This window comes from Trichomycterus rosablanca, chromosome 14 (genome assembly GCF_030014385.1).
Source record: "Trichomycterus rosablanca isolate fTriRos1 chromosome 14, fTriRos1.hap1, whole genome shotgun sequence".
In the NCBI taxonomy this organism is placed as follows: domain Eukaryota; kingdom Metazoa; phylum Chordata; class Actinopteri; order Siluriformes; family Trichomycteridae; genus Trichomycterus; species Trichomycterus rosablanca.
This window is the reverse complement of record NC_086001.1, coordinates 25070849-25084739: the sequence shown is the minus strand read 5'-3', so window position 1 is coordinate 25084739 and position 13891 is coordinate 25070849. Positions and strand designations below refer to the sequence as shown.

The following is a 13891-nucleotide window of genomic DNA, read 5'->3' as shown; positions in this document are numbered from 1 at the left end:
CGGCTTTAGAAAAACACTTGACCATCGTTTTTAACCTGCTTTCACCCTTGTCTGTTTTAATCTTTACCTAACTAATTGGGCAAAAGGGCCAGGGGTTTCGTCACTTTTGGCCAGCCTTCTCTGGCCTTCTCTAACTAGCAGGTACTATTGACCTCACTTGTTGGTTAGTTTAAGTCCAAAAGTGGGTGTGGCCCATATGGGGATCGAACCCGCGACCTTGGCGTTATTAGCACCACGCTCTAACCAACTGAGTTAACCGGCCTGTGCACAAAGGGCAGGGCATATACCCACATACCCGATTCTACACTGACAGCCCTTCAGTTATGGAGCTGCCACACAGAAACGATGGAGAGCTTTACTGTTGTTGAGCAGAACAGATCTTCGTGTGAGATGACTGAGGTTCATGTATTTTTCTTTTAGGAATAAATAAAAGCTGATGCTTTTAACCTCATATTTTACTAATACTTTTATTCTACACGGTCTTAATTTCTTTTAGTCCTCTGCCATGTGCAGTGCAAGAATTCACTAAATTACACAGCAGTTCCCTTTTTTCACCTCGCTCTCGACTGTTTCTTCTCTCTCAGTCAGGTTCTGAATGGCGCTGATCCACGCCCGTCTACCGTCTACAGACAGATTGAGTAGATAGATAAACAGATAGATAGACAGACATTCAGACAGACAGATGGATAGACAGATAAATAGTCTGTCTATCTACCTGTCTGTCTGTCTATTGATCATCTGTCTGTCTGTCTATCTCTGATGATTATAGATCTGGTCTTACCTTGTGGGCGTGACCACACGGAAGCAGAAGCGTCGCCCGGCGTCCTCACAGCTCTGGACCGAACAGCGCTGCAGGTCTTCCGCCAGCACCGTGAAGTCACGCTGGGGGAATAGAACATAAAACCTTCTTATTTATACAGTCAATGATATAAACGCCGGTGAAATCGTCCCAGACTTAAACATGACGGAGGGCGGTTTGTGACACAGCCCGGCACAGAAGTCGACCTCTGCTGTGATGCGCCCAAAAGATGAGGGTGCATTATGGGTCCAGGAGAGAGCTGATTTAGATCATGTAAAGTCATGTGACCTACCTTAAACCTCTTCTTGTAGAGAAGCTGATTGTTGTGTATGATGAACCACCGCCTGCAGAGATCAAACACATCGTTTATATATATATAATATTGAGTGTATATATATATAATATTGAGTGTGTAAATATATATATATATATAAATCCTAATATAAACACTAAGCATCAGTTTACAGACCTGTTCCAGGTTTTAAACACACTCCTGGTCCTCTTAAACAGAAACCGCTCCATCAGGAGCGCTTCCTCGGCCTCTGCGCCACCCCCGTGACCCGGGTCGCCCCCGGAGGACGCTCGGGGAGGCGCCCCGCAACACAGCACACACAGAAACTTCTGTCTCAGAGAAGCAGCCGTCGTAAATGAGGAGAAAATCTAAATGCTGCTGCTGAAGAGCACAGGTCCACATTGTGATGTCACAGCGTTCCGAGAGAGCAGAGTGAATTTACCTTTACCATATATGGGCATGACTGGATTCATGTGACTGCACATATACTGACTTGATTTCCACTGTCGGACGGCTTCTGTAGGATCCTGGGTTCAATTCCCGGGTGGAGTTTGCATGTTCTCCCCATGTCCTGGGGGTAACGGAGTACCCTAGGTATAAGTGTGTTTGTTTACGTTTGTCTGGCAACCTGTCCAGAGTGGTTTGTTAATTCCACCCAGTGAATCACACCCCATACCATGACACACCCTGGTACTGACACACCCCCATACCATGATACACCCTGGTACTGACACACCCCCATACCATGACACACCCTGGTACTGGTACTGACACACCCCCATACCATGACACACCCTGGTACTTGTACTGACACACCCCCATACCATGACACACCCTGGTACTGACACACCCCATACCATGACACACCATGGTACTGACACACCCCCATACCATGACACATCCTGGTACTGGTACTGACACACCCCCATACCATGACACACCCTGGTACTGACACACCCCCATACCATGACACACCATGGTACTGACACACCCCCATACCATGACACATCCTGGTACTGGTACTGACACACCCCCATACCATGACACACCCTGGTACTGACACACCCCCATACCATGACACACCCTGGTATTGACACCTCATACATGTGTATGACGTGTGATTGTGTACTGATGTGTGTGTATTACGTGTGTACAAGATGTGTGTGTGTGTTTGTGTGTGTGTGTATTTAGAAACTGAATATTGTAAATGATATTTTACTAACAGTAATGGAGAGAGAAATTTTGACTGTATTAGAGCTGCTGCTACAACAACATAATGAAAAGCTCGACCTACTCAGGTCCATCACAAATGCACTTGGAAAAAATGATCCAAAACAAATTGAGGATTTCACTGCTCCACTTGCCAAATCTCAATTCAGACACTTTGACATGAACCTCTAGACTAGTAAGTGCTTTCTACGTTAAACTGTTTTTTATGTGTTATGTATGTACTTTGTTATAGTCCCTGTAAAAGATGCACTTTGACAATTTACCCAACCCTGGTGTGTTCTTAGGTGGCCCTCTACTATGTTTAAGAGCAGAAAAAAACCCTTAAAACTTTTTGACTTTTATTAGTGAGCACAACATTAGAAAATGTGTGTGTGTGTGGTGTACAGTACCTGAATGCATTTGGTTACAGTATGTATACTGACTGTGGTGCAGTAACAGATAGAGGTGCAGTATAAGGGTAACAGTGAGTGTCAGTATGTTGGGTGTGCAGTATAGTGCAGTGAATGTGCAGTATGAATTACATTTGGGTTCATTAGGGATGATCAGGATTATATTCAGAGATCTTAGAACCTCATCACATTCATGCACGTGTCTTTCTTTTACAGATTGAGTGTTTTGGTTTTTGTGGAGGTACGACTGGAAAGGAAACTGTAACAAACGACCTGGTAAATAATCATGGGTAAGTTTTTTTAAATTAATATTGAAACTGAATTCACTCATTAAGTCTCCTCTCCTACAGCCGAGACGAACTTGAGACCACACCCAACGGAAGGTGACGAAGACGGCGGACGAAGAGACGACAAAAACGAAGATGCCGGTCCGGTATCTTAGCAAGGCTAAAGAGCCCCTTACAAACTACCACTAACAAGTCTGTTTGTCACGAACCTCAGGTCGCTTTCAAACGATGGATGAACTGAGACTAAGTTTAACATCGCCAACTTCTATACAGAAAACGTGTATGATGATAATCACAAAATCTTAGCTTAATCCAGATGTGCCAGATGCAGCTATTGAATTAGTAGGCTGCTCAATCCACCAGAGAGACAGAAACAAAGACTCCGGTAAGAGTCACAGAGAGGGCGTGTGCTTCTATATAATACCTGGTGCTGTGTCTATTCCAACATCACTAGAGGATACAGAGCAGAGCAAAGATCTTCAAACAGCTAACAGCGTCTCGCTGGCAGAGGATCTAAATAATTTCTTTGCCCGCTTTGAGGCACAAGGGATGGATCCAGCTGCTGTAACCACACCAGCTACCAGTGAGCACTCCCTTACTGTACAGACGAACCCTTAGATCTGTGAATGTCAGAAAGGCTGCAGGGCCTGATGGGATCCCAGGAAGAGAACTCAGAGACTGTGCCCACCAGTGAAATCTTCAGCATGTCCATGAGAACCTCACTCCCTTAAACATCAAAGGAGAAGAAGTGGAAAGAGTCTCCAGCTTTAAGTTTCGGGGAAGCCACATCATAGAGGACCTCACCTGGACCACAAACACCACCTGAAAACACTCAGGAAAAGCAACCTGAACATGGAGCTTTTGGTGGCATTCTACCACTGCTCTGTGGAGAGCATACTGACCTACTGCATTAATGCATAGTCTCAAATAGGACGGAGATCTCGGATCATTAAAATAACACGAAACTGCTGCATTTCTGGTGCAATAACAACCAAATTCAGTTTAGGAGCCGCTCATTTCTGCAGATCTTCACTGAAAGTGTGCAGAATCTCAAATGGTTTTTGTGCTGCCATGCAACTGCTTGAATGGAGTTAGTGTAGAATTATGTACAAAGATCTAAAGAGTGTAGATAAAGAGTGTAGACGAACTGGCTGGTTAGCTCAGTTGGTTAGAGCATGGTGCTAATAATGCCAAGGTCGTGGGTTCGATCCCCGTATGGGTCACCCCCACTTTTGGACTTAAACTAACAAACAAGTGAGCCTTCTCTAACTACCAGGTCCTATTAACCTGGGCTTCAAACGTTGTCTCTGACAAGTGTGAGATCTTTTTACTGCCCCTCTCATTCAGGTCAGAAACATGCCATTATTTCAATTTACCAAACTTAATTGCCCTTCTGTAAAAGTTAGCAAGTCATGTGACTCATGTGTACTGTCCAATGAAACATCTCTGCGTGTGTCTCTGTGGCGCAATAGGTTAGCGCGTTCGGCTGTTAACCGAAAGGTTGGTGGTTCGAGCCCACCCAGGGACGAGTGCCTTTTATTGCACAACCTGCCTGTTGATGAAACGGAAATGAGACACAACAACAATGTGTAGCTCCACAGAATAGTGGAAATAATTAACTGAAAACATCCAGTAAACAACAGTCCTACAAGCACAAACATCCACCTGATAAGTCACTGGAGACCGGCTGTCCAAAGTGGAAGAACGTCCTTTTGGTTTCCGTAGATGTTAAATGAAGACACTCGCCCAACGTGGGGCTCGAGCCCACGACCCTGAGATTAAGAGTCTTATGCTCTACCGACTGAGCTAGCCTGGCTTAAGCAGCATGTTAGAACAGACAGCTCATCGGTCAGACCATCAGAGAGATGTAGGTTTAATTCACTAACATCACGACCAGATTAAGAACTAATTCACGGTTTACAAACAAACACAATTCAGAGTAAGTAACAGAAACAGACACAGACTTACTGTCACTTTTAAACTACTACCTTGACTTGTGTTGAGTTATGAGATTTGCAGTATGATGTTGTTTGGTGTTTGTTAGTGATGAATAGAAGGCTGGTCTCTAGAATTTACAATTAATGCCAACTTCAGTGGTTATACAGTTTAAAAAAGTTTTATAAGATGGGCTGTCCTAAAATAACACATAACACATCCCTAAATGCGAGGGTTAGTGGATTTTGTTTCTTCTCTTGATGGAGTGCTGAAAGAGCACACTGAGAATGCCACTGTGTTTAAGGGAACTTCAAAAACTGTGCAGAATGAGCTACTGGACTGTATGTTGTCTGTTCTGAAGGAACATATAATCAAAGAAGCCCAGGGCAGCGATTTTCTTTCAATCCAGGCAGATGAGACAATGGATATTGCCACGCAGTGCCAGCTTGTTCTTGTACTATGCTATATTGATGCTAAAAACAATGTGCAGGAAAGATTTTTTGAGTTCATCCCTTTGCAGTCGGCCACTGCTGATTCCATTGCTACAGCCCTAAAAGAACGTCTTGCAACTATCCTTCCTGAGGATCAAAAGGGTAAGCTCATCTGCCAGGCATATGATGGAGCCAGCGTGATGAGGGGTGCCACTGCAAGTGTTCAGAAGAAGATACAAGACATTTACCCAAATGCACACTACATCCACTGCTACGCACATCAGCTCAATCTGATAATGCAGCAGGCTACTTCTCACATAACCAAAGTGAGATTTTTTTTTTCTAACCTTGGTGGATTTGCCAGCTTTTTTTCCAGATCACCCAAGCGCACAAGTATTCTTGATAACGTTGTGGCGCACAGACTACCAGCATCCAGCAACATCAGATGGAACTTTCACAGGCGTACCATCAATACTGTGTTTGAACACAGAGAGGACCTCATTCGCTGTTTTGAAAGCATACAAGACTCTGGTGACTTTGACCCCATTACTGTCAGAGAGGCAGGTGCGTTTGCCATGCTACTGGAGGATCAGGATTTTAAGTTCTTTCTGCAGCTTTTCCACCATATCATGCCTCATGTGGACCTCCTCTATTCCAAACTCCAGAAGAAGGTCATAGATTCAGTTTATATCAAGGAGAGCATTCAGCAGTTATAGCAGGACATTCAAAAGATCAGGTAATAGTTGTGCATTTTCCTCCTTTGTTTATTAGTATTATTGTTATTATTATTGTTATTGTAATTTTTTTCCTTTGCAGAAATTCTCTCCATTCCATGGTTGGACAAAGCAGTGAAGGTAGCGGTCAGCCAGTAAAGAAGCGTCGGACACTCAGTGTAGAAGACCATGAAAGGATTGCTGCAGAGGTGAGTTGTGGAAGTCACAGTCCAATTAGATTAGATTTGTTTAGAGCTGTTTCTATGCTATGCATGAATGATCAGTGGATGTTGGTGTAATGCTTGTCAGCAATATATGTTATTATTCTTGCTGTACTGCAATATATGGGTAATATGGAATAAAACAAATTCTTATAACATTTGGTTCCTGAATTTTCTATAAACCTGTTCCACAAAAATTCTGTTCCAAAAATGCTTTAACACATTTTGTCTTGAAAATGGCAGCAAACTCATTTCTATGACTTGATCTATGACTAAATTACAACAGTGATAGAAAAATAACTATTTAGATGTGAAATAAATAAATTATGATCACTTCATAATTTTCATGTTTATCCTTCTCTAGGTCTGTGATATCACACACCAGTGAGCGCTTTTCCTTCACAAACCACCTTGTTAGTGCCACACTCTTGCAGGGGGACAAGTTTAAACAATACAAGACAGCATTTCCTGAAGATGCACTGAGCAACACCTTAAAAGCCTATCCAGTGCTCAATCAAGGTAAGCTGAAGACAGAGCTTAGTCTTATCTACAGCAGGGAAGAGTTCAAAGCCTGTTGTGGTGCTGTGGGCCTATTCCAGATGTTTATGGAAAATAATCTTGAAGTATTTTCAGAGACTGTCACTCTCCTGAAGATCCTCATCACCACACCCATGACCACAGCAGAAGCTGAAAGGTGCTTGTCAACCTTGAAAATAATTAAAACCTTTCTGAGAAACTCTATGACCCAGGACAGGCTGAATGCATTGGCCATGTTGTCAATGGAGAAGAGACTAGTGACTGAGATTACTGACTTTAACCATAATGTCATTGAGAAATTTGCAAGACAGAAGGAAAGGAGGGCAAAATTCATGTTCAAATAGTGCTACTTTTAAAGGCTTGTTTTTTTATTGTTTTGTTTTTAATTTGTTGTTTTGTTTGCGCCCCCCTCAAATTTTTTAGCACCAGCCGCCACTGCTTTTGGTGTTACAATTCGGCATAGGGCAGTCATATGTGGAACACTATTCTCTACTCAGCATTGATAACAGTGTTTTTACCTAAATAAAACCAGGTTCCACCGAGATTTGAACTCAGATCACTGGATTCAAAGTCCAGAGTGCTAACCATTACACCATGGAACCACACAGTGAGGTCTTACTTAAGCCCCAAAAGTTAATAACTAGTCATTTAAGAGCAAGTTGGCTGTTTGATGGCGCTGTAAACAATGATTTGCGATTATATTTTGGGATGGAGCAGTCACATGAGGAACACTATAACACTACTAGTGCTATTATGATATTCAAGCTGGATGAATGGATGGAAATTAACATGTCATTTAAGGTGACTCTAAACTCTCTGTTGTACTGCACATGTGCTGAATGCTACCATCCTGAAACTGCTAATGTTTCTTAATATTGGACCTCACACCGGGCCCCAAATAAAAGCAGTAAGGTCCCACCGAGATTTGAACTCGGATCACTGGATTCAGAGTCCAGAGTGCTAACCATTACACCATGGAACCCTGACACCACAAAAACTAAACGTAATGATTCGCCATTTGCTAAGTAAATAAAGCAAAACTACACAACTTCAGACTTTACTTTAACATCTCAAGTGATTTAAACTTACGTGACTGATATAATTGATTGAAATCAATTGAACAAACTGAGGTAATTTAGAAGTTTTAAACACAAAATAAAAGTAATTTTAGTTAAACATTGCCACCCAAGTATCAAAATCACAACAAAACGTCCCACTGTTGGAAAACTGCACCAAGTTCAGGACTCAGTTGGCCGGTAGATGGCGCTGTAAACCCACTTTAGGACTTAAACTAACAAACAAGTGATCCTTCTCTAACTAGCAGGTACTATTAACTTGAGCTTCAAACGTTTTCTCTGACAAGTGTGAGGTCGTTTTAATGCCCCTCTCATTCAGGTCAGACACATGTGATTATTTTAATTTGCCAAACTTAATTGCCCTGCTGTAAAAGTTAGCAAGTCATGTGACCCGTGTGTACCGTCCAATGAAACAGCTGTGCCTGCGTCTCTGTGGCGCAATCGGTTAACGCGTTCGGCTGTTAACCGAAAGGTTGGTGATTCGAGCCCACCCAGAGACGAGTGTCTTTTATTGCACAACCTGCCTGTTGATCAAACGGATATGAGAAACAACAACTACATTCTGTAGTCCCACAGAATAGTGGAACTAAGTAACTGATAAACATCCAGTAAACAGTCCTACAAGCACACATATCCACCTGATAAGTCACCAGACACCGGTTGTCCAAAGTGGAAGAACGTCCTTTTGGTTTCAGTAGATGTTAAATGAAGACACTCACCCAACGTGGGGCTCGAATTAACGACTCTGAGATTAAGAGTCTCATGCTCTACCGACTGAGCTAGCCGGGCTTAAGCAGCAGGTCAGAACAGAGAGCTCATCAGTCAGACCATCAGAGAGATGTAGGTTTAATTCACTAACATAACGACCAGATTAAGAACTAATTCACAGTTTACAAACAAACACAATTCAAAATGGTACTGACACACCCCCATACTGGTACTGGTACTAATAGTAATGGAGAGAGAAATGTTGACTGTATTAGAGCTGCTGCTACAACAACATAATGAAAAGCTCGACCTACTCAGGTCCATCACAAATGCTCTTGGAAAAAATGATCCAAAACAAATTGAGGATTTCACTGCTCCACTTGCCAACGAATCTCAGTTCAGACACTTTGACATGAACCTCTTTGACATGAACTAGTAAGTGCTTTCTACGTTAAACTGTTTTTTATGTGTTATGTATGTACTTTGTTATAGTCCCTTTAAAAGATGCACTTTGACAAGTTACTTAACCCTGGTGTGTTCTTAAGTGGCCCTCTACTATGTTTAAGAGCAGAAAAAAAAACCTAAATGATTTTTTTTTTTTTAAACCTTAAAACTTCTTGACTCTTAATAGTGAGCGCAACATTAGAAAATCTTAGAACCTCATCACATTCATGCACGTGTCTTTCTTTTACAGATTGAGTGTTTTGGTTTTTGTAGAGATGCGACTGGAAAGGAAACTGTAACAAACGACCTGGTAAATCATCAAGTTTTTTTAATTAATATTTAAACTGAATTCATTCATTAAGTCTCCTCTCCTACAGCCAAGACGAACTTGAGACCAACAGTAAAGCTCTCCATTGTTTCTGTGAGGTCCATAACTGAAGGGTTGAATCGGGTATGTGGGTATATGCCCTGCCCTTGGACACAGGCCGCTTAGCTCAGTTGGTTAGAGTGTGGTGCTAATAACGCCAAAGTCGTGGGTTTGATCCCCGTACGGGCCACTGTCTCTCTTGGACTTAAACTAACAAACGAGTGAACCTTCTCTAACTAGGAGGTCCTATTGACCTGGGCTTCAAACGTTGTCTCTGAAAAGTGTAAGATCATTTTAATGTCCCTCTCATTCAAGTCAGAAACATGCCATTATTTCAATTTGCCAAACGTAACTGTCCTTCTGTAAAAGCTTGCAAGTCATGTGACCCATGTGTACCATCCAATGAAACATCTGTGCGTGTGTTTCTGTGGCACAATTGGTTAGCGCGTTCGGCTGTTAACTGAAAGGTTCGTAGTTCTAGCCCACCCACAGACGAGTGCCTTCTATTGCACAACCTGCCTGTTAATCAAATGGATATGAGACACAACAACAATGTGTAGTCCCACAGAATAGTGGAAATAAGTAACTGAAAACATCCAGTAAACAACAGTCCTACAAACACAAATACCCACCTGATAAGTCACCGGAGACCGGCTGTCCAAAGTGGAAGAACGTCCTTTCGGTTTCTGTAGATGTTAAATAAAGACACTCGCCCAACGTGGGGCTCGAACCCACGACCCTGAGATTAAGAGTCTCATGCTCTACCGACTGAGCTAGCCAGGCTTAAGCAGCAGGTCAAAACAGACAGCTCATCGATCAGACCATCAGAGAGATGTAGGTTTAATTCACTAACATCACGACCAGATTAAGAACTAATTCACAGTTTACAAACAAACACAATTCAGAATAAACAACAGAAACAGACACAGACTTACTGTCGCTGTATTATATTATAGTGTTAAATTGTAGCCTATTTTAATGAGATTACGCTTTAATGCTGTATTTTCTTAAATGTATTTAATTCAGCACAATGGTTAAACTGCACAACCCAACAAGTTAAAATAACCCATCATGTGTTCTGTCCAGGTCAGACACATGTGATTATTTTTATTTGCCAAACTTAATTGCCCTGCTGTAAAAGTTAGCAAGTCATGTGACCCGTGTGTACCGTCCAATGAAACAGCTGTGCCTGCGTCTCTGTGGCGCAATCGGTTAGCGCGTTCGGCTGTTAACCGGAAGTTCGAGCCCACCCAGGGACGACCCAGCTAACACAGAACGTTCCCGTAACGTTAGATTTTGGTTCCCCTATGGTTATTTTTAGGGAACCATCCCATAACGTTATGGGAACGTTCTATTTTCGTTAAAAAAATCAGCGCTGTTCCCGGAACGTTCCGGGAACTATGAAACCTAACGTTCTCTCATGGTTTTATGAGAACTAACAGAGAACGTTAGTTAAAGCTTGTATAAGGTTTTATTTCTTATGTGTATAAAGTAACGTTCCAGTAACGTTCCCGGAAGGTTTCTAAGTTAACCCAGCTAGCACAATCATCTGGCCCATGTTGAACAGCGTCACCATGGCAACAGTGCGACGCGAGCCGTTGAAAAAGAGGACTCGTTCGTTCGTGTGAGGTAAATAAACGTTTAATCTTAACAACTTTTTACTTAGTAAAATGTAAGCACAATGTCTATTAATGAGTTCTGGATTAAGATAGAGAACAATTTGGAAATGGAAACTGTTAGGTAATGTTATCTAGTGAGTTTCAGGTTAACTGGTAGTCTGAACTGAAACACTTCAGGTAACGTTAGCTAAAAGGCTAACAGTTTCTAGCATTAGACAACAGCTGCTAAATAATTGAAGCTCATTGAATACTGTAGATAACGTTAACTTAAAAGCTACAATAAGCAACAAGAACAAGAACAACAACAATAATAGTAATACAATAATAAGCAACAGACGACCTACCATCTCTGACTACATCCACAAGGTGGACCAACAAAGCAGGTGTGTATAATATAAGAGTGGACAGTGAGTGGACACGGTATTTGAAAACTCCAGCAGCGATGCTGTGTCTGATCCACTCATACCAGCACAACACACACTAACACACCACCACCATGTCAGTGTCACTGCAGTGCTGAGAATGATCCACCACCTAAATAATACCTGCTCTGAGGTGGTCATGTGGAGGTCCTGACTATTGAAGAACAGGGTAAAAGGGGGTAACAAAGTATGCAGAGTAACTGATGGACGACAGTGGAACTGTAGAGCTACAAAGTGCACCTATAGATAGATAACTTTATTAATCCCATAGGGAAACTCAGTAAATGGTTAGTAAACTATATGGTTAGTGGAGCAGATAGAAAAAGTGTATACATACAAGGAGGTTTAATGTTATGGCTGATCATATATAGTTTTATAACCCAAAGGTTGTCCCGTGTATTTTTTGTAGATATTCAAGTGTCCACTACCATCACTGAGCCACATTTGCTTATTCACCTCTCATACATGAGTAAAAACTATGAACACTATTCTGCAGCATCTAACATCCGGTGTAGATCATCAGCCAAGGTCACAAGATCCAGCAAGAAGGTTCTGGGTCCGATCCCCAGGTGGGGCGGTCTGAGTCCTTTCTGTGTTGTTTGCATGTTCTCCCCATGTCCGTGCAGGTTTCATCTGGGTGCTCCGGTTTCCTCCCACAGTCCAAAGACATGCAAGTGAGGTGAATTGGAGACACTAAATTGTTCATGACTGTGTTTGATATAACCTTGTGAACTGATCTGATGAATCTTGTGTTATGAGTAACTACCGTTCCTGTCATGAATGTAACCAAAGTGTAAAACATGTCGTTAAAATCCTAATAAACAAACAAACATTACTTCTTTATATTGTTTATATATATACAGTGTATCACAAAAGTGAGTACACCCCTCACATTTCTGCAAATATTTTATTATATCTTTTCATGGGACAACACTATAGACATGAAACTTGGATATAACTTAGAGTAGTCAGTGTACAACTTGTATAGCAGTGTAGATTTACTGTCTTCTGAAAATAACTCAACACACAGCCATTAATGTCTAAATAGCTGGCAACATAAGTGAGTACACCCCACAGTGAACATGTCCAAATTGTGCCCAAAGTGTCAATATTTTGTGTGACCACCATTATTATCCAGCACTGCCTTAACCCTCCTGGGCATGGAATTCACCAGAGCTGCACAGGTTGCTACTGGAATCCTCTTCCACTCCTCCATGATGACATCACGGAGCTGGTGGATGTTAGACACCTTGAACTCCTCCACCTTCCACTTGAGGATGCGCCACAGGTGCTCAATTGGGTTTAGTCCATCACCTTTACCTTCAGCTTCCTCAGCAAGGCAGTTGTCATCTTGGAGGTTGTGTTTGGGGTCGTTATCCTGTTGGAAAACTGCCATGAGGCCCAGTTTTCGAAGGGAGGGGATCATGCTCTGTTTCAGAATGTCACAGTACATGTTGGAATTCATGTTTCCCTCAATGAACTGCAGCTCCCCAGTGCCAGCAACACTCATGCAGCCCAAGACCATGATGCTACCACCACCATGCTTGACTGTAGGCAAGATACAGTTGTCTTGGTACTTCTCACCAGGGTGCCGCCACACATGCTGGACACCATCTGAGCCAAACAAGTTTATCTTGGTCTCGTCAGACCACAGGGCATTTCAGTAATCCATGTTCTTGGACTGCTTGTCTTCAGCAAACTGTTTGCTGGCGTATGGTCTGAGCACTGACAGGCTGACCTCCCACGTCTTCAACCTCTGCAGCAATGCTGGCAGCACTCATGTGTCTATTTTTTAAAGCCAACCTCTGGATATGACGCCGAACACGTGGACTCAACTTCTTTGGTCGACCCTGGCGAAGCCTGTTCCGAGTGGAACCTGTCCTGGAAAACCGCTGTATGACCTTGGCCACCATGCTGTAGCTCAGTTTCAGGGTGTTAGCAATCTTTTTATAGCCCAGGTCATCTTTGTGGAGAGCAACAATTCTATTTCTCACATCCTCAGAGAGTTCTTTGCCATGAGGTGCCATGTTGAATATCCAGTGGCCAGTATGAGAGAATTGTACCCAAAACACCAAATTTAACAGCCCTGCTCCCCATTTACACCTGGGACCTTGACACATGACACCAGGGAGGGACAACGACACATTTGGGCACAATTTGGACATGTTCACTGTGGGGTGTACTCACTTATGTTGCCAGCTATTTAGACATTAATGGCTGTGTGTTGAGTTATTTTCAGAAGACAGTAAATCTACACTGCTATACAAGCTGTACACTGACTACTCTAAGTTATATCCAAGTTTCATGTCTATAGTGTTGTCCCATGAAAAGATATAATTATTATTATAGTTATTTTCTATGTATAGTATTCATATAGCTGTTATTTTGGTTCACTTTTGTAATTGGTCTTATTTATAATAT

The 13891-nt window shown here is 42.3% G+C and overlaps 1 long non-coding RNA gene and 4 other non-coding genes across 5 annotated transcripts; 1 reads left to right on the top strand and 4 right to left on the bottom strand.

Moving 5' to 3' along the window:
* Positions 1 to 480: 480 nt before the first annotated feature.
* Positions 481 to 1449, bottom strand: LOC134327135 (uncharacterized). Its single transcript, XR_010014676.1, has 4 exons — positions 1269 to 1449; positions 1092 to 1143; positions 782 to 882; positions 481 to 623 (listed from the first exon to the last, which is right to left on the bottom strand). It is a non-coding gene; the product is annotated as an uncharacterized LOC134327135 (long non-coding RNA).
* A 3002-nt stretch (positions 1450 to 4451) lies between these two features.
* On the top strand, positions 4452 to 4525 carry trnan-guu (transfer RNA asparagine (anticodon GUU)). The gene has a single exon. It is a non-coding gene; the product is annotated as a tRNA-Asn (tRNA).
* Positions 4526 to 7364: 2839 nt separating this feature from the next.
* On the bottom strand, positions 7365 to 7436 carry trnaq-uug (transfer RNA glutamine (anticodon UUG)). The gene has a single exon. It is a non-coding gene; the product is annotated as a tRNA-Gln (tRNA).
* Positions 7437 to 7744: 308 nt separating this feature from the next.
* Positions 7745 to 7816, bottom strand: trnaq-cug (transfer RNA glutamine (anticodon CUG)). Its single transcript has one exon. It is a non-coding gene; the product is annotated as a tRNA-Gln (tRNA).
* Positions 7817 to 10139: 2323 nt separating this feature from the next.
* On the bottom strand, positions 10140 to 10212 carry trnak-cuu (transfer RNA lysine (anticodon CUU)). The gene has a single exon. It is a non-coding gene; the product is annotated as a tRNA-Lys (tRNA).
* Between the last annotated feature and the right edge of the window lie 3679 nt (positions 10213 to 13891).